The 25584-nt window shown below is 43.9% G+C and overlaps 1 protein-coding gene across 2 annotated transcripts in view; it reads right to left on the minus strand.

Moving 5' to 3' along the window:
- Positions 1-25584, minus strand: part of ST6GALNAC5 (ST6 N-acetylgalactosaminide alpha-2,6-sialyltransferase 5) — an 89558-nt gene that overhangs the window by 20478 nt on the left and 43496 nt on the right. The window lies entirely within an intron of this gene.

The following is a 25584-nucleotide window of genomic DNA, read 5'->3' on the forward strand; positions in this document are numbered from 1 at the left end:
CAATAGGCTCCTGTGGAATGATGATATCTTGCAGCATTATTCACGATTTGTTGAAGAGATCTAGATAGTCTTTCCTTGATTAAGGAGAATGCAGTAGCCTACATGTCTCCTTCCATTTGCTGTGCTGGCCTGAGCTGGATTTGACCCTACATTTCCAAAGAGCACAGTGCTGGCCTGAAGTACTTTATCATATCCCTCTGTCTCTCCAAGAAAACTGAGGTTACTTGCATTGTTTGCGCTCACCATCCCAAGTTCCCCTCTGGGGATAAGGACATTTTTGACCAGAGACCTTGTCTATGGATCATCCTCTCTGAGGACATCCATCAGATTTCCAGGGTTCAGAGCTAAGTCTTTCTATTTAGGTCAGCACAACATTGTACTGTCTATTGGGCACCAGCTCTTCCTTTCTGGTTTTAGTTCTTTTGCACTGTTCTCTTAGTAAGAGCTTCTGGTTCTTGTAGGCACTGGGCACAGTTTTGTTTTAAACTTTGTTTAAAATTTGTACTACGTCTCAGATTCTGTACTCAGAAATGAGTATTCTAGAAATCAGTAAATAAATTCTATTAAGTAACTATACCTAATTTTTGCAAGAGATATGCAAATTCTCTATGTACTAAATTATCAACTAGCAGTATCTCCAACAGTCACTGTTACAAGTGCAGTGACATTAGAAATGTCTCAGAAAATGAAGAAATTTTGAATGATGATAGCAAAATTTCCTACAGTAAGTTGTACTAATAAAATAATAACTTTGTTAACTGTAATGTTACATTTTACAGCTGTACATGAGAAGATGAACCAAGCACTGAATCATTAACAGAGTGACAGCCGTTACTTCATAGTTAAGAGAGCAACTGAGTTTCTGTTATAAACCTGATTTCAGCCTGACCTTCTATGTATATTGTTCTCAAAACATGTAAATTAGCTCTTTTTTTCTATAAAATCTGAAGCAAGTCTGACAACTTGTTCCTGAACTATGAGACCCTAAACTAGAGCTGTTAAGCACAAGTCCAGACGTATTCTAATGATATTTGTCTGTTTCCCACTTTATACCAAAAAAGGCAAGTTAACTGACTTGCATGGATTCCCTTAGCTGAGATCTAGTTCCCCGGAGCAAAATGCAGTTGATTAAATTCAAATTACCAGAGCAATTAACATTGTCTTCAGTAACACTGCTGAGGAATATCAGTTCTGGTGACCTCAGTGCACAGCTCATCACAACAAATGCTGAAGACCTAAGCTGGCCGTGTTTAACAAACTAGTCTCTAGTCCCTTTCCTTATGCAGATAGAGCTCACACCACATGACTCCGTGACTTGGAAGGTTTGTCAACAGAAATGAGACTTTGTCCTTTCAAAAGGCATGCAAAGGGGCTGAGGACCCTCATACATGCTATTACAGGTTTGTGAAGGCAAGGGGGAGAACGCAAAGAGCATGGTCAGCTTCCTGAGCTGGGGCTGAGGAGACTTGATGGGGGCTTCTCCCTTCCTGCAGGAAGTGGGAAATGCCCCCACTGATCTCCTCCCCTTGCCCCTCAAGCTCCACTCCCACTTCGTGGACCTCAAGAGATTCTCTGATCATGCTCTGTGGTTCCTCTCTGATGAACAACAGGAGGTTCCTCAGGTAGAGGTGGCAGTGAAGATGCTAGTGCACCCCACAATGACTCTTACATGCAAGCTGCCCATGAGCACCTTCCACACCTGGACTCCTCCTTTGACTGGCAGGCTGTACCTCCAAATCATGAGGTTTCTAGGGGGTGGAGTGCAGGAGAGAGGACACAGGTGCATGAAGACCTGAGAGGCAACAGGTCTCTGGCTGGAGCTAATGAGGGGGAGAACAGGGCCTACGGGAGAAATGAGGACTAGGTGAGGCGTAAATGTTTGGGGGAAGGAGTGCTGCCAGGAGCACAGGATCCTGGTGAGGAGTGGGATACTCAGGAGCAGGAGGAGAAGTCAAGCAGGAAGCATTAGAATTAGCACTTCACTGCCTTTTTCACCCAACAAGCCACCTGTGGTTCATCAGCAGGAAATCGCATTGCTGTAAACAACAGGAGATTCATCTGTTGCATAAGCCAGGGAAAGTACTTTCCCCTTCCTTCCCTCTGCAGTGCTAAACTCTCCTGCCTCGCCCTCACTGCTCCTTGCAGCCCCCTCCCCAAAAGCCATGAGCATAAATCCACTCTCCCCAAAGCTCCCTGTAGCCCCTTTCCCTTACAGTCACCCCATAGGTCTTAGGGCTCATGATGGACCCACAAACCTGAGATTCCTCACCAGACCACATGCCTCTCCCAGCAGTTGATTCCCATACTCTTGTGCATCTTATAAGGCGTACGAGAGAGAGGCTCCCCTCTCAAGACTCACAGAAGGTATAGATTAGTGAGGGTCCCCTCCTGCAGGCTTCAGGAAGCCAGGGTGACAAAGCTCCCCTACCCCCTTACCTATCTCTTCCATTCCCCAGTCCAATGACCAAGCTAAGGAAATCCCTCTCAAAACCCTTATTAAGATGGAGTTACGGTTGCAGACACATATCAGTGGTCTGACATAACAGTGCTTTTCAAAAATGGTAAAGTGAAAAAACAAAATACAGTAACTCCTCACTTAACGTCCTCCCGCTTAACATTGTTTTAAAGTTACGTTGCTGCTCAATTAGGGAACATGCTCGTTTAAAGTTGTGCAATGCTCCCTTCTAATGTCGTTAGGCTGCCTGCTCTGTCCACCACTTGTAAGATTTTGTAGAAGAGCAGCGACTTTACAAGGGAGCATTGCACAAGTTCCTCTTCTCTGCCTCCTCCCCCTCCCTCCCAGCACTTCCCCCACCGCCCAGTGCTTCGGACTTTCGGGGGGGGGGAGGGAAGGAGTGAGGATGCAGCGTGCTCTGGAGAGGAGTTGGAGTGGGAGTGGGAAGAGGCGGGCCTGGAGCATCCCCTGGCAAAGTCGGTGCCTGTTCTTCTCCGGGTAAACTGCCACTGCTACTGCAGGGAAGGTGCTTCCTAGTGTCCTTGCCTGCAGCGGGCTGTGCCTGTGTGGGGTAAGCCAGGGGCACTTCCAAACCACAGTACAGTACAGTATATAATGCCTTTTGTCTGCCCGCCCCAAAATTTCCTTGGAACCTAATCCCCCGCATTTACATTAAATCTTATGGAAAAATTGGATTCGTTTAACATCGTTTCACTTAAAGTTGCATTTTTCAGGAACATAACTACAACGTTAAGCGAGGAGTTACTGTAACCCACCACCATCCGCACAAGCTGCCCCAAGATTAGAATGCCAGGAACTGCAAAGTCAAAGTTACACGTCTCAAGCCAGGCACCCAAACTACCTGCATCCCCAGCAGTGCCCTAATAGATAGTCTTATCTATCCAGGTCTACCATAACCAGCCAGTTACTTTTGATCACAGACCATAAAAGCTAGATTGTCTTAATTGTAACTGTACAGAGCCAGATTCTGCCACCCTTTCTCACAATGAGTAGCCTCATTGAAAATTAATGGGTCTATAGTATATCCCCATTTATCTGAAATCCTATTATTTGAAACCCTGCATCATCTGAATCCCTTCCTTGTCCCTCAGCATGAGACACATGCTGCAGAGGGCAGCTCTCTCATGGTGCGGGACAAGAAAGGGACTCAGATAATGTGGAAGTTTGGATAACAGAGCAGAGACCCCCGAGGGGCATTGCTAGAAGGATGACAACGTCAAGCTCCCGGATGCAGGGGAGGAAATCCTGCTACTGAATGGCTCCTGCCCTCTCAATTAACCAAACTCCTGATTATCCGAATAAAATCCATGTCCATCTCCCCCAAGCTATTCGGATAATCAGGAATATACTGTATTTGTGGAGCAACATACTACTCAATGTAAGTAAAGGTGGCATTGTGGCTGGGCTAATTCACAGCTTCCTTTATGGCCACCTACAACGTGCACAAACACACACAGACACTTTTATTATTATTTACATATTCCGACCTGCTAAAGCAGGGGTGGGCAAAATTTTTGGCCCTAGGGCCACATGGGGTATAGAAATTGTATGGAGAGCTGGGTAGGGAAGGCTGGGGGAGGCTATGTGTCCCCAAACAGTGAGGCGTGGCCTGGCCCCTGCCCCCATCCAACCCCCACCTGTTCCCCACCCCTGACTGCCCCCCGGGACTCCTGCATCCTACCCAAACACCCCTGCTCTCTGCCCCTGACCATCCCCCCACGACACCCATCCCCTATCCAATCGCCCCTGCTCCCCAGCTCCTGACCACTCCCGAGACCCCCACCCTTCTCCAATATCCCCTGCTCCCCACTCCCTGACCTTCCCCCTGGAGCCCCCGCCCCCTATCCAACCCTCTCCCCGCCCCACGTTACATGTGAGGTGGGGGAAAGGGGGGCTCAGTCCTTTCCCTGTGCATTTCCCCTGCTTGTCTGGGCTTGGCTGCTGGGGACAGGGGCCAAGCATGCTGGGGGTGGAGGAGGGCCCTGGCTTGCTCTGCCTCTGTCCCCAGCAGCAGGGCCCAAGCCCCTTGACCGCCCCCGCAACTCCCCCAGCTCCTCGCCCCCCCGGAACTCCACCTGCTCCCCACTCCCTGACCGTGCTGCCCTGGAGCACAAGGGTGCTATAGCCGTGCTGCCTGACCAGACCTGCAGCCACGCTGCCCAGGCGCTGGGGTAACTGTGACTGCAAGGGAGGGAGGGGAGCAGAAGAGGAGGGGACAGGGGCTAGCCTCCGCCCCGCTCACCAGGCTGCCGGAGAGTTGGGCTGGCTCCTCCGCAAGCCTGTCCTGACCCCGCTCCCTGGCAGGAGCTCAGGGGCCAGAGGAAAGGGTCCTGCAAGCGGGATGTGGCCCGCGGGCCATAGTTTGCCCCCGTCTGTGCTAAAGGCATCCACACCTCAAGTAAGAACCTGATCCTGCAAACCACTAAGTGAATTCAGGCCCAGACACTGCAAGGTGTTTAGGCACCCAACTCACCGAAATACCTTTGAGGATCTAGGCCTCAGTGCCTCACAGGAGTTCTCAGCGCCCCATGAGATTTGGCCCTGTGGCAGCCAATTATCCAGGTTATTACACAGGTCTCCAAACATAAATCTTATATTCCTATTAACGTACTTGCACAAAAAGAGCAGAAGTTAGTGTGGTGACATTATTATTACAGTTAATACAGAGACATGTACGTATGAAAAACGTTATAAAAGCAATGTTCTGTGGTGCACACCTTTGACATGGTACAGGCTAGGAAGGAAGACGGAAGCTGGCATTAATATGGAGCAGAGTTAGGATAGTTTGGGACATCCTCGGTTTCTAACAATTGAGGGTTTATTTATTTACTTATTTCCTCTTCCATTCTTGGAAAGTAATATCCACTGAAACAGCATATAACTGACTGCAATCCAGCTTCATCTTAATGAAGATTTGTGTGTGGAAACAGCCACTGAGGAATGATTTTTTTTAATTAAGATAATCTTAACAAAAAACCAAAACAATCTTTTCAACGGAATTACTAAAAAAATTAAACAATTTGTGTAGTGGTATTTCCAATGGGTGTTATAGTCTCATTTTTCACACAGAGCTAAGTCCATTTTCATTCACACAAATGCATTACTAAAATCCTGAGGGACCTAATGATACGGGTAGAAATATTCATGCCTTTGTGACTCAGGTTCCTAATGAGTATTTACATGCGTTTTCCTTCAAGCACTCGTCTGCCACTTTGATGAATTACGTACCAGAAGGCACAAAGGTGAACTAGTTGCTCCAGCATCATGCATGGGAAAGCAAGATGAACTGCTAATGAGGTTAAAGGAAATGTAGTCAGCACCAATGTTAATTCACATACTTTTGAATATCCACATAGCAAGGCATTTTCACCTAAAACAATTTCTGCTGGTTTCTTGCCTACTGAGCTACAACTTATTAGTTTCTTTAGAAAGCCTGCCAAAGAACCCATCAATTGCAAGGAAACAAGGACAACAACCATTGGAACCATGAAAACCTATTTTTTTTAAACACATATATTTTTATGAATGTTGACATATCTGTTAACATACCCTCTCTCTCCTGCTTCCACCAAACTATTTCCTTTGTGAAAAATCTGTCAGTGATTTCCCACTTACTTCCCGAGCAATACTTGGGACCTGATTTTTTGCAGCTGCTCCTTGCAAGCGACTCCCATTGACTTTACTGGGAGTTTCATGTACTCTCCAAACCACAGTTATAGACTGGGGCCCAGCACCTCCAAGTTACTGAAGCATTGCTCCACTCGGTGTTATGATGTTTACTTCCTAGGAGGTCTCCTGCCCAGTGGAATCCTCAGTGCCCAGCAAAGCACCTGGGCTCCCCATACAATGCATGGTGAGAGTTAGGTGCCTAAGGAAGGGATTTTCAGAAGCCAATCAGGTGAATGGGGCACCTCCTAAGCTAGCCAGGAGTGAAACACCAAGAAGAGTCGCAGGGAGAGAGGCTTAGGTGCCTAAGCAGCTGACCTGGTCTCCCTCCTTGTGCCTGAGATAAGTGCCCCGCTCTAACTGGGAACCTCAGCAGTGAACACTCTCCTGGAGGCAGGTACTGAAGCTGCTTAGGTAGCCCGTGCCTGAGCAGTCTAAACCATCGCTCTTTCTCTCCACCCCCTGCTCATGTTCGGCAGTTCTGTAATTATTATAGCTGCTTAGGGCTGGAGCACACCAACCCCCTCAGGTGCCAGGAGCGTGCCAGCAGTACAATGACTTGGAGGCGAGCCCTGAAAGTGCTTCAGCAGCGAGGCCTTGTAGGCACTAGCCCTCGCGGGCTCCGATAACCGCCCAGACACATGGCAAGTGAAAGGGTATTTTACTAGGGTTGGCAAGAAAGGCAAAGGTTGCAGATACTCTAAGTAGGGAAGCTTAACAGTTACAATTCATAGTGAGCGACAGCGGTAAATGTTTGGGTTCCTGGGGCAGGACAGTTGAGAGACAAGGTTCTACAGGCCTAATGCCTCTCCAGTCCAGTCAGTATTCCAAGCACACTGATGCTTGCAGGTTTCTAGGCCAAGCTCAGTTAATGTCTCTCCCTGGCACCTCTCTCACACTCACCCTATGTGTCCCTATGCCCCAGGTATCTCTTGTGTGGATGCTGTGTTGTCCCTTCACCTGGCCTGCATTTGGCCCTTCTGCTGCAGGATCTGACAAGTATCAGTTCTTAGTCGGGACTTCCCCCTCCTCACTCCCAATATAACCCAGCCACTGGCCGCCACCCCCTCCACCCCCAATATAAGCCAGCCACTGGCCACCCCCCCCCACCAATATAACTGGCCGCCCCCCTCACAATAACAAATAGCAGCCACCACTGGCCTTCCATCCCCAACCAATTGAAAGGACCCAATGCCGATTAATTATTACTAAACTAGCTAATTAAACTTTTTTTTTAGTAATAGAGAACCATGTTACAAAAAAACTCAACAAAATACACACACACACACCAGACACAACTTCTCCCACCCAACACCACAACCTGCCCACAATAATGTCAGGTGTGGCCAAACTGGCTCATAAGCCACATGTGGCTCTTTTACAATTAAAGTGTGGCTCCCGGAGGCCCCCACACACACTCACCCCCATCCTCCACCTACTGGGCAGGGGGGAGCTCAGGGCTTCTGCCCTGCAGAGGGGAGGTGAGACTAGGAGCTTCTGCTCTTCAGGGAGGTGGGGTCTAAAGGTTTTAGCCCAAAGGGGGGGGGAGGCATCAGGGCAGAAGCCCTGAACCCCGGTAGGAGCTGCCCCTATGGGATCAGGCCTTGCTGGAGAGACAGATGATCCCCTGTCTAGGGCTTTGTCTACACTACCACTTTTGTCAGTAAAACTTTTGCCGATCAGGGGTGTGGAAAAAAACATTGCCCTGACCAACATAAATTTCACTGGCAAAAGTGTTGGTGTGGACAGCACTATGTTGGCAGGAGAGTCTCTCCTGCCAACATAGCTAACGGTGATCGTTGGGGTCATTTAATTATGCCGGCAGGAGAGCTCTCCTGCTGGCAAAGAGCAGCTAGACTGGAGACCTTACAGCGGCACATCTATAGCAGTACAGCTGTGCTTCTGTAAGGTCCACAGTGTAGACATAGCCTAGCTTGAGAATTTGCTTTGAGGCCTCTGAGGCTTTGGCTTGAGCTACAGCTCTGAGCTGCTCATTAGTTGCAGAGTGGCATCAGGCTTGGGAAGCTTTGCAAATTCTGGTGGGAATCAGGCACCTACAAGATTAGGTGGCATTGGTGCCTAAATGGTGAACTTGGGTGCCTAAAGAAGCAGATAGGTGCCTAAATACCTTTGAGGAGCTGGGTCTTGGACCCTGAAGGTGTAGTCCTAGGCAAATCTACAGCCAACAGCCTCATCATTTGGGGTACCAGTTGTTTAAAGTGTCTTGGTAATACTGCAGATAACTAAAGTGAGAAGAAAGAAAGTATTAGCTGTAAGATTCTCTCATTGTAAGAAATAAGGCATTGGTTGCAGCAGAACTGTCATCTACCTAGGCAATAATAATGGAGATATAGGGCATTTCCGTGGGATTGATGGCCAGATGGGAAAAGCTGATGGCCTGAGACATAACCAAGGGCCATTAAACCTAGGCTGTCATTAATTCCATGCAATGCTCTCTGTTAAGGTAATTATCGGTTATAAATGGAAGATCCTAAAAACCTAAGCAAACCCTGACATATGGTTTTTGGTTTTTTTTAGGAGGGCCATTACCCTCATCTCAACACTCACTTCTGAGAAGCCCAAAAACAGGGCAGTCTGTATATGGGACAGTTGGGATAGAACAGATATTTTTATTCACTATTTTGAAAGAATATATATAATGCATAATTTAAAAATGTATATATTTAATTGTATCACTCTCCCTGAACTGTCTTCTTAAATAGTAGGCTTTTTCAGTCATGTTTCATGGCTTCCGATGTGAATATGCAGCACCCAGCACAATGTGGCTGGGGCATTTGAGCACTTCCACAACACAAATAAATAATGTATAGGATATTTTTAAACTACGAATGACTCACAGATCAGTCATACAAATTGCTTGAATCCCTTCTCAATGTTTCACTTGCTTGAGAGAGACAGAGCATGTGTGCACACGTGTGAGAAAGAAAAAGTGTTTGCGTGAGTGTAATATGACACATGTTCCTCTCCATTACAGCTTATACTTGAAAACAATAGCTGTCTGTACCCATTTTGTCCTCTTCCACTGCATTTCTGATACCTTTGTTAGATTCTGTATCAAAGAATGTAAGGCAGGTCAAATTTGGGGCACAACTTACTTAACCATGTCCATTTGGAAACTGTCCATTTAGAATCAACCACAGATATTTACCATCCTGTTTTCATTTCCTTGTCAGCAGAATAAATAAGAGCATATGGCCAGACTCTTGGCTCCACTGATCAGGCAGTGCCAAAGGACTTAGAGCTGCCCTAATTGGGCAGCTAGAGGTTTGCCCAGTGTGGGGAATCCCAGTAGTGGAAAGGTGGGAGAACCAGCTCTACACCACCCTTGGCTGCTCTTTGCTGCATGTGACATGCCAGAGACAAGGCAGGGGGCCATTGCAAACTGTAAGTATAAGCCAAGCAGCAGCCATTAGCTGAGAAGCAAGAAGCCACATCCTCACATTCCATCTAAATTACATTAAAACAATGTAATATCAGGCTGTGAAGAAGGAGACCCTGTCCTAATGGCATTTGGTCCAACCCCTCAGACAGAGACAAACACCTACAAGATCTCTATCAAGTATTCTTACAGCTACAATACCCACCTGCCGAAGTGAAGAAACACATTGACAGAGCCAGAAGAGTACCCAGAAGTCACCTACTACAGGACAGGCCCAACAAAGAAAGTAATAGAATGCCACTAGCCGTCACCTTTAGCCCCCCAACTAAAACCTCTCCAGCGCATCAGCAAGGATCTACAGCCTATCCTGAAGGACGACCCATCACTTTCACAGATCTTGGGAGACAGGCCAGTCCGTGCTTACAAACGGCCCACCAACCTGAAGCAAATACTCACCAGCAACCACACACCACCCAACAAAAACACTAACCCAGGAACCTATCCTTGCAACAAACCCAGTTGCCAACTCTGTCCACATATCTATTCAAGGAACACCATCATAGGACCTAATCACATCAGCCACACTATCAGAGGCTCGTTCACCTGCACATCTACCAATGTGATCTGCCATCATGTGCCAGCAATGCCCCTCTGCCATGTACATGGGCCAAACCGGACAGTCTCTATGCAAAAGAATAAATGGACACAAATCAGACGTCAAGAATTATAACATTCATAAACCAGTTGGAGAACACTTCAATCTCTCTGGTCACTCAATTACAGACCTAAAAGTAGCAATATTACAACAGGGGGGCTTGAAGGGCAGGCTCCAACGAGAGACTGCTGAATTGGAATTAGGTTGCAAACTAGACACCATTAAATTAGGCTTGAATGAAGACTGGGAGTGGATGTGTCATTACACAAAGTAAAACTATTTCCCCATGTTTATTTTTCCCCCCTACTGTTCCTCACACGTTCTTGTCAACTGCTGGAAATGGCCCACCTTGATTATCACTACAAAAGGTTTTTTTTCTCTCCTCCTGGTAATGGCTCACCTTACCTGATCACTCTCGTTACAGTGTGTATGGTAACACCCATTGTTTCATGTTCTCTCTGTATATAAAATCCCCCTATGGTATTTACCACTGAATGCATCCGATGAAGTGAGCTGTAGCTCATGAAAGCTTACGCTCAAATAAGTTTGTTATTCTCTAAGGTGCCACAAGTACTCCTTTTCTTTTTGCGGATACAGACTAACACAGCTGCTACTCTGAAAGAAAACTTAGTTTGATAGCATCCAGTCAAGAAATCACTTATCAATAGTTGTGGTTGTAAAATCTTCATTTCTTTATTGTTTTGTCATTATGGTCCCCACTTCCCTATTGTTTATCCGTCTCTGTCTGGTTCTTTAATTGTTTCTGTCTGTTATATACTTAATTTTGCTAGGTGTAAATTAATTAAGGTGGTGGGATAGGATTGGTTAGAGAATTTTGTTATACTAAACTTTAATAACCAATCCTAACATAGTGTAACGATTGGTTAAGGTATAGCTAAAAAGGACTCAAATATCACTATATAAATTGGGGTCCAAAAGGAAGTTCTTTGGAAACCAACTCCAGGACACAGCCACAAAGATCAGAGCTGACAGACTTCAACAATCTGCCAGTGACACCATGCAGAAACTGGAGTCCCACAGATGGACCTGCTCCTGACTGGCCATCAAGAAAAGTTCATCTGTCTTATTGGGAATGGTGAGCACTGTATCTGTAGTGTGTGCAGTCTGGTTTTGGTGATTGTTAATAAATAGAGGTTATGTAGTATAATACTGTGTAAGGCTCTTTCACTGGTAAAAGACCCTGTAAACCCACAAAAGATTAAGTCCTGAGTCCACAGGGAAATGATATTTTCTCTGAGTCCACAGGGAAAGGGTGTTTGGCTGGAGCCCATGGAGGAGTAGAGCCCGGAGCTCATGGAGGGTCCTTTTCGCCTGGAGCCCTAGGAACTGGGAAAGGGTAGGGATGCCTAAATTAAGAGGGTTACGCCTTGAGCCCTAGGAACTGAGTAAAGTTTCAAAGTTTTTGACTTTTATATGTAATTAGTTACCTTTTGATAAAAATCAAAATTTCTAATAATGCTGATTTTCATAAGGTCTCCCATTCAACAACATAGGAGGCAACCAAACAAACTAACATTGGAATTAACTTCACTAGAAAATACGACAGTTTATTTACTGAGCAGCTAAGGTCATGGTGGGCTAACCAATGGTAACTGTACCCAATGGTATAGGAAGAGACATAGGTGTTCGAATCTGCTTGTTAAGCCCTGGGTGCAGATCACAGTGCTACTAGCTCTGTGAACATTTTCTTCCTACAGGAAAAAATTAATTTTTGTATATTGACAATGGTGACCTGTAAAAAAAGGCTGAAACATATTCTGGAGTCAAGAGTAGCTTATTACTGAGTTCAGTAGAGGGAGTATGTCAGTTCAGAATCATTAGCATCCCTCATAGATATCAACTTCTGACACATTTGGGCCATTTAGTGAGGCAGAGAAGGGTTAAACAACATTTCCCAAACCCTTTTGGACTAATCATCTTCAGCTAAAAATTTGAGACTGTAAGGGAAAAATATCAACAGGCTGCTAAAGTAACTCTGCAGCGTGGACTCTGCTAGAAGCACATATTGAATCTACTTCCCCATGTAAAGTATCCTCACACCTTCTTGTCAACTGTCTAAATGGGCCATCTTGATTATCACTACAAAAGTTTTTTTCTCCTGCTATTAATAGCTCATCTTAATTAGCCTCTTACAGTTTGTATGGCAAATTCCACCTTCTCTGTACGTATATATATATCTTCTTACCATACGTTCCATTCAGTGCATCCGATGAAGTGGGCTGTAGCCCACGAAAGCTTATGCTCTAATAAATTGTTTAGTCTATAAGGTGCCACAAGTACTCCTGTTTATTTATTGTCAAAGCTGGAATTCTTGACAGACAGTATTCCCTTTTGCACTGCAATATTTCCACATACGTGGTATTTCTCAGTGCTGGCAGTGTTTGTTTAAAACAAACAAACAAACGAGGCTCAGATCTGAACTGAAATGAAAACCCCAAGAATCCTCGACCCCAAAGATTGACCTCTTTGGCTCATGAACCATACCATATCAGCTGCCTGCTCTCCATAAGCACCCAAATAAAGGTGTAAAGTAAACGCAATATAAAAAATAAAAGCTATTATTTAAAAGAAGCCAAAAAATGCCTACCTTTTAAGTTGGGACATCATAATTTCCAGTCTCCCCCTGTACAGAATGTTGCAGATATCCATATTATTTTTATGAATATCGATATTTCCATCTATTTCATTACTCTCATAATGAGAGTACTACATTGGTGCAAAGAATTAGTCCTTGGGGGTTTACATGTCTGCAGAAAGGCAAGCAATGGGTGTAGATAGCCCAATCACTGATACTTAAACAAAAAATACAGGTGTCAGGAGCTTTTGTTGATTTGTCCAAGGGGAGAGAACTGGCTGAAGAAAATTGACACTAATGACTCTAATCCACTGTTACAAGAACAAGGTTTGGATAATGGAAAAACTGCAATGGAGACACAGGAAGAAACATGGGTTTTAGAGTCTGCTGTTAAACAAGCTGCTACCAAGGAAGAGCAGACCAGAACCAGAAGACAAGACTGTGAAGGAGGCTCCGCTAAGGAAACTGAGGCAAGGTCTTGCATGCAGATGTTTGTTATTTTTCTGTAAATCTATACATCTCATGCTTTGTCTGAGTAAAGCGTGATTGGTTTAGAAATTCCTCTGCAAATTGGTGTGTCCCTTACTTTGTCATGAAGTCTCTGAAGGGTGGAACTGTAATCCAGAGTAACCATGAGTCTGGAGCTTTGGAGAGGCCATGCATAAGATATTGGGGAGATGTGGGGGGTTAGCACTGATCTTGGGGGCTAGTGCAGCTGAACCACAGGGCCCTATATCCAGAGCAGTGGCACCAGATTGAAGTCTATACCCTGGGAGGGTGCTTGAAAGACCAGATATAGGGACAGTGAGTGCTCACTTAGTAAGCTTAAAAGCACTTGGGATCCAAGGTTTGGTCCACTACAGCAGCCTGATGACCAACCATAACGGGAACTCAACCAGCGACTGTAACCCCCTCCCTTCCCAGTGTCATTGCAATTTTTGTAGATGTTTATAAACTTTTTTTTTTAAACAGACAACTGGGGGTTGGCTAATGTCTGCTTTCCTAGAAATTTTGAATTAGTTCATCAGAAAACAGAAAGCACACAACCTGAAAATTTCTGGACAAAATCCCAAAGTTTTTGGACAAGTTTTCAACCTAAAATTTTCAGCCGTTATCTGCCCCAAAATATATATATTAGCAATTTTCAGGCAAAACAGTGCTGCAAAATGCCCAGCCTCGTTGGTTTTCTGATGAAAAAAAATCAAAATTTTCTTCAGGAAAAAAACAAAGAACCAAAAACATTTTCTAACCTGTTCTACTGTAGATGTGCTCTCCTCAGCTCCTGTGCTTCAGGTTTCATCTCCCTTCTTAACCATTTCAGACTATTTTAAATTCTATTTTACTGGCATGAATTTTGTTGTAGCATTCCAAAATATATCCTAACTAGTTCCCTCTTTTCCCACTGTGAACATCCTAAGCATTACTGAATATCAGATAGTTTTCTTTAACTCACTGCACATTACTTTGATGTCTACTTTTCAAATGTGAAGTATTTTTTAATCACTGCCCTTTCCACAGAACCTCATCAGCATTTCATGCTTGATGACAGCAGCTCCTAAGTTCTCTCCAAGTTCAGTGTAGTTTATTATGCCTGGTTTACTCCCAGCTATTGCGTCTAGAATAACCTCTGTCATTATTCATTGTTCAATGATTGTACAAGCACATAATCCCAGACTGTGCCTAAAAACACATCTCCTTCCTTCATTTTCCTACCTGATTAATTAATGAACTCTAGAGCCAAGTTCTGCTCTGTTACATGGATAAAACTCCCACTGATTCATGTAACTTAGAGCAGAATTTGGCCCTCAAAGCTTTATTTTTCTAAAGTTCATTTTCTTCTGCTATATGAGTCAGTGTAGCAAGTCATGTTGCTCAACATGTCTTTTCCGTTGACTAAGTACAGCTGCCCTCACTGCCACTCTAGAATTTATTTCCAAAATACCCAATTTTGTGCGCCAAAATGCTTGCAAGAATAACCTGGAAACTGCTAGTCCAGTCCTCTCAATAACACGGAAAGAGGGAGTACGTGAGAAAATAGAGAGAAACTCTGCCTTAAAATTCTCAGCCTCCATCCACCTGAATTTCTGTTAAAAGAGGCTCCAGATCTAAGCAGCTCTGAGTGGTGAGAAAGTTCAGATTCTGATTTGAATTTTTTACCCAATTTTTTTCATATAACAAGCTGCAACCCAAACTCCAGATTGGAACCCTCAGAAATTTCTGAAGAAGTCTGGATCTAGGTCTAAGTTCAACCTTTTGAGATATATGCCCATCTCTCTCTAGTCTGAGGTGTATGATGGAATTGCTTTCCGGTTGTGAGTTCTGATCTCAGCAGTATGAGGCTGTTTCACACTGGTACATGGCTTCACTTTGACAACACAGTTGTTATGCTTTGCAAAACTCTCTGTGAGGATGTTAGTTCCAGGGAGGGCACATAGCTTAATTTACAGGTTGTGCACACTAACTCAGACTATCCCTTGAACTTTCATTCTGTAACTACTACACTTTTAAGTATTGTGAGGTCTACTGTGTAAAAGCAGAGAAGAGCAAATATAATTTTATTTTTTGTTGAACTAGACTTTGGAACCTCAGAAAGTCTGCCAAAACAGAGACCCAATGACGGACATTGAGCAAAGAAACAAAGGTTAGGAGATGCACTTCTCTTGATAGTGTTAATCCTTATGCACAGCCAAACAACAAGCATTTGCAGCAAAACTTAGCAATTCAAAAAAGGTCTGGCAGGCCTATTTTTAAAGATAAACAGGTCTGTTTATAAAGATAAAAGCTAAAACAAACCAAATACTTATTATTTGTCTTTGCTTCTTCGGCTGCATAGCTTAAACATGCAAATGTTAAAGAAACACAAGTATCTTCCATTTCCATTGAGTATTCTATGAGTTCATTACATAGCAGGACTCTGTCTTCATTTTTCTAATGATAAATATGACAAGGAGTGAAAATAAAAATGTAGTGAATAAACTCACCCACAACAGTGACTATTCTCTTGGTTTTTAATACTGAGTTGTTTTCTCAAAGTCTGTAGCTGCCTAAATGTCACAGTGATGGGCAGACCCAAGCTAGTTCTGAATGGTCTTTACACAAATATAGTTCAATTTCAAAACATGAGCCTACGTCAAGAGAAAATAAAACCATATGCACTCCATATAGCTTTCAATGGGATAATTTTCTTATAGAAAGTACTGTTAAGCACTTTAGTCAATGATGAGTCCTTTGCTTGCGCAAAGCATTTTCCGCCACATTAACTTTTTTCAGGGGACTGCCTGCTAGTTAACGTTTGCATTAGAATAATTAAAATATGGCTCCTCTCACTGGAGAGAAAAATGCTTGAGTTTGGTTCCTGGGAATTGACCAGCTGTATAAAAGTGGCCCTTACTAATCACTTAAAATATAAGCCAGCACAGCGCATGATCCTGAGTGAAACAGTATATGAAACAAATTTCTGTTCTTATTAGGAAGTATGATTACAAGGTGCGGATGCTTTCCCCTAACCTAACTGAAGTGAATATAAGGTGCAACCTTGTAAATTGTCAGCACATATAAAGCGAAGATTTAGAGAATAGTTTCCATCCTGTATCCTATAAATGTGTCCCATGAGGAAGATTAGTATCAATCATAGGCTTATTGGAGAGGGAGATAGGATACAATGATAACCCGAAGCTATCAACTAGAGTAATGGTCTAAAAAGAAAAAGCAATCAAAGAAGAGAAAAGGATATCCACAATGAAAGACAGAACTGGAAAATCAGGGAGAAATGTATCATGTTGATGAACACGAGCTGTTATACAAGAGAGAGAGAGAATCACATGAACAATATATAGGCTCTAAAGAAATGGTTATTGCCTAATGTTTATCTTAAAAGGAGTGCAAATAGACATCCATATTACATCAAACTGCTTTACTTTTGTTCTTTAGCTCGAACACTTGCATTGAAATGCAATAAAGCCACAAACACAGTGTCTTAACCATGCAAATTGTTATTGCTGAAGTCTCAGAAAAACAGAGGTTATTCCAAGGGTTTCTAGACAAGGTGCTTGAAGAGCTTGGTATTTTTCTTCATAAAGCCATTGGAGCCAGCCAATTCCCCCTCTGTAAAAATTGGAAATGCTTCAGGATTCTATTCTGCTCTCAGATGCCCCCTGTACAGTGTGTTTGAAGGGAAGAGTGACATTACAGCTTAATTTTTTATTTAAATAATTCTAAATTTCACTCCTGGAATTTGGTGTAAAACCTATGAGCTAGGAGAGGAAGAAAGCAGAATGAGTTGGAGAATTTTTCACAATGAGAAAGATGCTCTACATTATAGACGTCTGTGTGGGGGGAAGAATCTTTAACCCCTTCTTGTTTTGGTCACCATTTAAAAAGCAGTTTGGTTTGTTTGTTTTTTTAAATGGGAAAGGCTGGACACCTAACTTAAATCTGTCATCAGAAAGCTTTAACTTATATAACCAGCACTTCCTCATCAGATCACCATACAGTAACTTTCCAGGATTCTGACAGCAGTCCAGAATCAGTTTCACATCAATGGACTTTTATGGAACAGTTTCTTCAGTGCAGTAGGCATACCGTAAAGTAGCTTTCCTGCATCAGGCATGTGGGTCATCTTTCCAACTTTATTGCTCCAAATAAAAGGGATGATTTAGTCATCCAAATAGTAGCTTTGACGAACCTAGACTCTCTAGAACCACAACTTCAAACCCAAGCAGGGCTAGTGCAGCCTTTCATTTTTCTGAGGGAGACAAAGTGAGATGCACAGAGCTTACTTTATGTGGATCTTTCAGCCAAGAACTTAAAAATGAGGGGCCAGGTCCTCAACTGGTATAAAATGACTTATTTCCATTGAAGAAAGAGCTGACTCTTGAGGTCCTATGCAGGCTTTTAAAATCACTTCATCCCTCAGACTGCATCAGCAGGAGCAGGAATGGCTCCTCCTTACTACTGCACCAATTCCACTGACTACTTGGTGCTGAGAGACATCTACAGTCCTTACTGGGAGCTTGTCGTTTCCCTGTGGCCTGTTGGCTATTTCTAAGGGGGTGTGCATATAGGCCATGGCTAGAAAGAGTGGTGCTTATTTCTAGGATACTTTTCTATTGCTAAGGAATAGCCAGGGGAAGTCTCCCCTCCACCCCCCAATCAACATTTGAAATCCACATGTTTAGCACATACCATCCGCCAAACTCTGCTCAGAGCCTAGTGTTTAATGTTAGGGATGTTATTTAGACAGAACTTGTCACTGATGCCATATCTCTTCTGTCTCCCAGACTATCTAGAATAAGAAAAATGTAGGTGTTCCTAGAAAAACAAGTCAGATGACATCCTCTAGCAAAATTAAAAAGCAATTAAGTTGTATTCCAGAGACTGGCATAAGTACCGTAGGTTTATCTTACATTTAATTTTAAATTATTACATGTCATTTTGGAACAGAAGACATATCTACCTTTTCTAAGCGACGTACGCTGCATGCGTGTGGGGGGAGGGGGCGTGAAGGGGGGAAGGAGGGGAGAGAGATTGCAATTTTCCTCCAATTAAAAAACATTGAACAAGTTGCTGAAGCAGCTAATTTTAGTGCAACATGCATTTGGTTTGCATGCAGGTTTTTTTTTTTTAAATGTTTGGAAATCAGGTTTCTTTAAACAGAATCCTGAATTAAGCACTGGATGTCTGGCAAAACAATAACTGGTTGATATATTTTCAAAAGGCACTGAAATGGTAGCGTACATCATGGAAGTCTGTTAATGCAAAGCCACCCAATAATGTGTATTTTAGCTACCAATGGATGTTTTTTGAAGTGTCCACTGTTCCCAGAGCAATGGACCAAATGCTTTGAAAGGCATAGTTCAGACATGATCAATGAACTACTGATTAACCAGTGCTCACAGCAATGTCATTCAACTGCCAGGCAAAGCTGTCCTAAATCTTCTCTCTGGGCCAGATTTCTAGACAAGAGTCTCTACTCCCAAGGTACAAATAACTGCAAGCAGGGCCATCCCTAGCCATTTTGGTGCCCTACGCAGCCCCACGCAGCCTCAGGCCTCTGCAGCATTAGACAAATACTGATCAGAGATGGTGTAAGTATACGTGGTCTTTCACAAATTTTATAAGCACACTCTTCACTCCATTATCCAAGTTATTAATAAAAATATTGAATTGTACTGGACCAAGGACTGACACCTTGGGAGGGAGACAGCCCCAGGCCTCCGCAGGGGGGGCAAGAGGAGGCTTGGGGGGTAGGGAGGAAACTGCCCTCCAGCATGAGCAGGCGGAGCGGGTTGGGGCCAGGTAGCTTCACTTCCTGCCACCCGGTGAGTGCAGGGCAGGCCCGACCCTGCACTCATGGGGCGGCGGGAAGTAGAGCGACCCGACGCCAACCCACTCTGCTCTGCTCCCCTGGCTCCCAGTTTTGGGACTTGGGGGCGAAGGGGGGAACTGCCCCCCCGCACTCACCGGCGGCGGGGAGCAGGCTGGGGCTGGGTCACTCCACTTCCCACTGCCCGGTGAATGCAGGGCGGGCCTGACCCCTGCTGCAGTCCTCAGGGAAAGGGGTGGAATGGGGGTGGCAGTGGGGCTGGGGCGGAGCAGGGGCAGGAAGAGGCGGGGTGGGGGCGGAGCACGGGCCATAGGGAAGGTGTGGAGTCGGGGCGGGGCTGGGGCAAGCAGGGGTGGGAAGAGGCGGGGCTGGAGCAGCATGCAGCTCCGTAGGGCCAAATTTCCTGGTGCCTTACACAGCTGCATACTTTGCATATGGGTAAGGACGGCCCTGACTGCAAGTAACATTTAGATCACTTAGATATTGAGTGCCCCCTCCCCACAATTTGTGAGCGCACTCACAGACTAGGACATGGAAGAGGCCTAAATTCTAAGCACAATAATTTTCTGGTGCAAAAAATGGAAGCCTGGTTAAGTTGGAGCTGAAAATTTGCCCTTTGTGTTGCAAATAAAATTTAAATGCTGAGTCCATATGCCTGGATTTCATACGTCTTTCATTGCCAAGTACCCTGGCAGGGTGGAGGAGTCTAAAAAAGCCACCTATCCTACAAGTACTCCTGCCTATCGCCCCCTTATCCCACCCCTCCCTTAACAGCCAGTGAAGAGCAAACAAAATAGAAAAATAAGATTAAAAATTTCATCAAGCAAATGTCCACTAATCTGCAGGAAAATGCCAATGTTTTACAGAGCAGCAATGAAGAAGCCATCTTATTCCACCTATCCGTCAGGTGTGCCTCATTCTTTCACATGCTATGTTGTAATAAATATTAGCCTTTGCCAGCACAAAGAATAGTGAAGGTCTTTTCGACTTAATAAGATAAGCACTTCTTAGTACTAACTTCAGTATGCAAACTGGATGAGAGCTCTAGCTTGTCAGCTAACAGCACCTGAGATAATCCAAAGAAAACAGGTTTATTTGTCTGATGTATTGGTAACAGATTAAAGCAGATGATACAGCTTTGGACCCACAGATAGAAAGTGCCATTCTGGACAATTAGGCCATTCCTGCCTCAACTCATTGTTTTTAAATGGCCAGAAAATATTGTTCCACTGAGTTTCCAAGCGAAAGTGCTTGCTGGCTGATTGTCCTTTGATTCCTGCACTTGGCAGGTGTGTGTAACAGCCACTACATGCCACAGTGTATTTCTATGGTTGCTGCTGTAGTTTGCAGAACACTTTGAAGTGAATGTTCCTTAAGAAAGAAAATCTGTATGACAGAGGCAGCACTTGTATACTATATGTTCAAGTTTAATGCATATTTTTTCATGTAGAATCAGCCTGCTTTTGGAAGTGTGCACCAAAGGGAGAGTGTTATATTCATGAATTGCAAATAAGGAATGTGAAAGAAGCTGGATGGATAGCCATCCTAAACACAGTAAGTAAAAATGCTGAATTACATGCATGAGCTATATGCACTATACAAAACTTGAATATGTGAATTATATACATATTTACTATGTACAGGTGAACATAGTCAATAGGAATCAGGTTCTGCGTATTTTACTTTAAATACTAAAATAGCTTTTCCTTACATATTTTAAGCGGTACCCCTTTGCCCTAAGTGTGGATCTGGTCCTCTATTATTAATAGTTCATTACAACACTTATCACAGCTGATTAATAGTACAGGACTACCAATGCTAACCCTGCCCATTTAAAATAAATACAAAAACAAAAAACTGCAACCCTCTTTGCTTACCTTCCTCTGATTATCCAGTGCAATGTGTCTATAGTGCATAATCTGTCCATCTGTCTCTAAGAGCACCAAACCCTTTCTCCATGTTGTGTTCAGGTCTGAGCATACTGCTGATGTACGTATTATTATTTAATAAACTATAGCTACATCTTTAGAAAAAATGTCTCCTTAAGGAGAGAGATGTAGCCAGCTGATGGGGTATGTAAACACTCAGCCTCTCCTGGATTAGCCCAACACAACAATGATTGCCAGAATTCTATTTGTCGTTCTTAGCCAGAGCAAATGCTACATAAGGCTCACATTAAAAAGTTCCATCTTTAGCAAAATTGGCTCTAGGAATCAATCAACTTATCTTCTCTCAGAAGAGCTAGGCTGCCTAGAATTTTACACCTGTGAAAATGGTTACTAGGCATTCAGTAATAATGACTAAATGATAAGCTGACAAGACTTCAAACTAATTTTTTTCTGACATGGTAAAATTCTGATTCTGCTCAGTAAAAAATGTAAATTACTTACACTGTAAAGACATGGTAGATACTGTACAGTATAATGCATATGGATACATAATTCTTATTTACATGTACAGTAATAGTATACTATATATGCACAGATAACATAGAAAGTAGGCAGAGTATTTCTATCTTGAATAGTTTCCCACATATTAACCATTCAAAACTAATAGCATAGCTTTTCTTATTTGATGATGTTATTAACTGTTGACAGTTTTTCATTCAACTAAAGCTTCTCAAATGAAGAAAAATGACAAATGCTTAGCAGGTCAGATAAAATGGATACAGTGGATAAAGAAAATCCCAGTATTTCACAAAAAATCTGCAACCTCAGAAATAACATTTACTAGATGGATTTTCTCAAGCAGCAATTTCCATTTGCCAAGGGGTAGGTAAGTGTAGAATTATAAAGTCCAAGGAAAGGTACTGTAGGTTCTCTGCAAAAATTAATAATACAATGGAAGAGACGGTTCCTCTTTATCCAGCACCAGCTAAATTTTGCTGTCTCCTCAGTCAGGAGGAAATCTGATTTCTTCTCTATGGTCACTCTGTTTCCCACTGCCTAACTCACTTCAGCAGGCACTCAAAGCCAGGCTGAGCTCTTCTCTCCTGATTCTTGGCTGACAGTCTGCTTTGACTTTCCCCTCACCTCACCTGGTCCAAGTTTTATTCATTTCTCCCATGGTTGCTAACTTCCCAGTGTATGTTTCCTTTAGGGGGCAAAATCTCTCTGCCACAGATTCTGCCTCAGTAGTGATGCAAATAAGGATGCACATCTGGTAAATGTGAAATTCATTTAAATGATCTTGAAAGTCATTTTGTAGGACACGACAGAGTTACAAATCCATGAAAATCCAGGCTATCCCTTAAATTTCAGGATGGTAGTGAAAGCAGCTGGGCATACTGTTCACAATGCGCAACTTATCCAGTGAACTTCAGTCTTTCTCCTGTTCCCAAATTATTCATCAACAGTTCAGTACAAATGCACTTGCTATTTGCAATGAGCTGCCAAATGCCTATGAACAATTTCAGCTTATGGATTGTTTGTGAACTGTGTTTCCCACAGATATTCACTGTTTGTTAATACAACTGCATGATGGTCACCTATCTTAGATAGTATTCTATCTGCTCCCTGTTTGGAGGAGTATAACTTTAATAAATAACAGGAGGGCATGGTCCAGTCAGGGTGCCCTGATTCAATCACAAAGAGGGTGGAAGCAGTTCCTGGAGTAAGACCTGAAAGTTCAGGGACTTTCTGGACCTTTTTTTTCCTGGGTACTTGCAGGAGGCCTTCCTTGCCTGAGGCAGCACTGCTAGAGAATCTAGGTTACTGTAACGCTGTAGTCTAGGGTTGGCTCGAAATGTTGCCAGCTCTTGTAGATTTTACCACAAGACTCACAATATTTGATTTTTTTTAAAAAATCCCCAGCCCCCAGAGTTGTGGACTTACATGAGAATCTCAGCTCTCATAAAAAAAGCAAGTAAGTTTATATCCCTTTTGCAAAGAAAAACTGAAAAATGTGACCCTGGTGCACCCTAAACACTCAAAATCCCGAGGGCAAATAAAATGAACCCAAATTATTTTTTAAATCTAATGATTTTAAGCCAATCTCATGATTTTTGAGCACCGGGGTTGGAAATGCTGTCATCACAGTTCTAGTAAGGCATTTTGCATTGTCCTAGCTGTGATGCTGGAGTCACATACCTAACTGTCTGGTGCCAGGACTTTTGTCTGGGGTTTTGGAAAAATAGTCCCTCACCACTGGCTCTTTCTCACCAATTAATTAAATTTAGGCTCTTCCTCTACCCAAATTAATAAACTTTGGGCTCCCATCTCCACAAACTCAATTAATTCTGCCCCCTGGTAAATGAATGCTGCCCACATACACACCTCTTTGCAGGGCTTGTCTGGAGCTGCTGGGCCCTGGGGGACAGAGTAAATCCTCAGCAACTCTTCTCCACAGACCACTCTGCTTTCCTTGATTCTCCTCCCCCACACTGCAGGAACAGCTGCAAGGGCTCCAGCTACTCTCATTTCCTTCCCCCCCCAACCCCGCTTATGGAGAAGCAGTGTATCTGAGCCTATGTGTCTGCTTTACTCCTCCCCATCCAGAGCTCTGCTGTTCTGCCTCAGCAGCTGTACCCTGAAAAAGAGCAAGGAATGCAGGGGGCCTGTCTCTTTGCTTCCAGCCTTCCCCTCACCTCCTGTTAGAGGAGCAACTCTGATCCTTTCTTCCTCCCTCCCGCCCCCTGCAGGGAAGAAGCCTGTGGCTCCCAGTCCAACTCAGCTCACTCCCTCCAGCACACTTTCTACTCAGTGTGGGTGAGAGGATTTTTTGAGTCCTGGCCTCTGTTCAGTTCCTCGAGCTCACTTGGGGCAGTCAGGTAGTGACAATTTGAATCAGGGGTTTTTTTTAAAACATGGAATGAGATTTTAAGTGTCTTATTGAAATACTCCCCCTACGTGCCTAATGTCAGATATTACGAGCTGCCTTAAAAATTAATCCCAAATGAGTGAGTACCTTCTTCTCAGTCAGTAAGACTTGGCAAGACTGCACAAAACCACCACTGCCCTCTGGCATCACTCATGGCAGCCTCAGTGGTGAGGCTAAGGACTGAGTGCATATGGATGCTAATTAAAATCTCTTCACTGCACAGTTATCCCAAGGTCTAACCCAGGTGTTGCCCAACCCCCCCTGCTGTCCAAACTGAAAAACAGGAAAACATCTCACCTAGGCTTGAGGTAGCTTTAAGCCTGGGCTAGCATACACAGCTGAGATTATAGCCTTGAGCCCAGGTTTTGCCTCCTACTTTGCTGTGAGGACACTGGCTAATCAAGCCTGTCTGCTGAAGGTCCTCCACCACCTTCCCACACCCGGGCTGTATTTTCTTGCACTCTACCTCTCTGGCATGGGTAAGGCTTTGCAATGGGAACTCTAGACAAACCCGAGGTCATTCAGCACTTGTAGAGGAGTGAGCAGAATAGAAGCCCATTGGCAGGATAGCGTGGGGAAGCTTCCTTGCCTCTCTCGGTGCTATTGACAAGCAGAGAACCACGGGTCTCGGTCTAACACCCATCAAAAGAACTACCTTCATTTTGGCATAAAAGAAATGCCTCCATTCAGCAACATTTGCTTTACTTTGCTAGGCAGTAAATACATGATAGCGTTATCACCAACGATCCCTTTCTTACACAAGCCGTTTAACCCCACTGCAGTAACTCCTAATCTTTCAAGGATTTAAGGCAATTCCCAGTAAATTTCTATGTCTGGATGTGCCTTTGTCAATAAACTTGGTCTGTTAAGTAGCAAAGGAAGATTAGAGAAATAATCCTCCTTAAAAATAATATTGCATTCATTTTTGTATGAGAATATACTGACTGTATAATACAAATGTCAATTTAATAGGGGAAAGACATATATTTAGTCTGTGTGTTACATGTGGTTCTGCCTTTTCCTTCATATAGGCCAGCGGTTCTCAAACTGTGGGTCGGGACCCCAAAGTGGTCCATTTTAATGAGGTTGTCAAGGCCAGCATTAGACTTGCTGGGACCCAGGGCTGAAGCTGAAGAATGAGCTCCACCCCCACCTGGGGCAATGGGGCTTTGGCTGCAGCTCCCTCTCCCCTCACCTGGGTTAGCAGGGCTTGGCCTGCAGCCCCCACCCATCCTGCCCCCAGGGCAGCAGGGCTCGGGCTCCAAAGCCCCACCCCTCCCAAGTCATGTAGTAACTTTATTGTCAGCAGGGGGGTTGCAGTGCATTGAGGTTTGAGAACCCCTTATATAGGCTTACAGCAAGGTACACAAGTATGATTCATTTTGAAACCAATAATACTGGTGAGCATCACCTTTTACTCTAAGTGGCTTATGAAATTCATGCAAGCTTCCAAGTGTGACAGGTGTTCAATGATATACTCTTCATGATGGGTACTCATGATATCATTTGAGTTGACCCAGCTGCTAAAGTAGCTCAGGTTTCAGGCTAGAACAAAATGGACCACTAAATAAATCTGTAAGGATTACCCCTTTATTACATTAAAGTCTTTACTCACCCCTGACCAGAGAAAGAGGAAGACAGACTATTC

Source organism: Caretta caretta, chromosome 8 (genome assembly GCF_965140235.1).
Source record: "Caretta caretta isolate rCarCar2 chromosome 8, rCarCar1.hap1, whole genome shotgun sequence".
In the NCBI taxonomy this organism is placed as follows: domain Eukaryota; kingdom Metazoa; phylum Chordata; order Testudines; family Cheloniidae; genus Caretta; species Caretta caretta.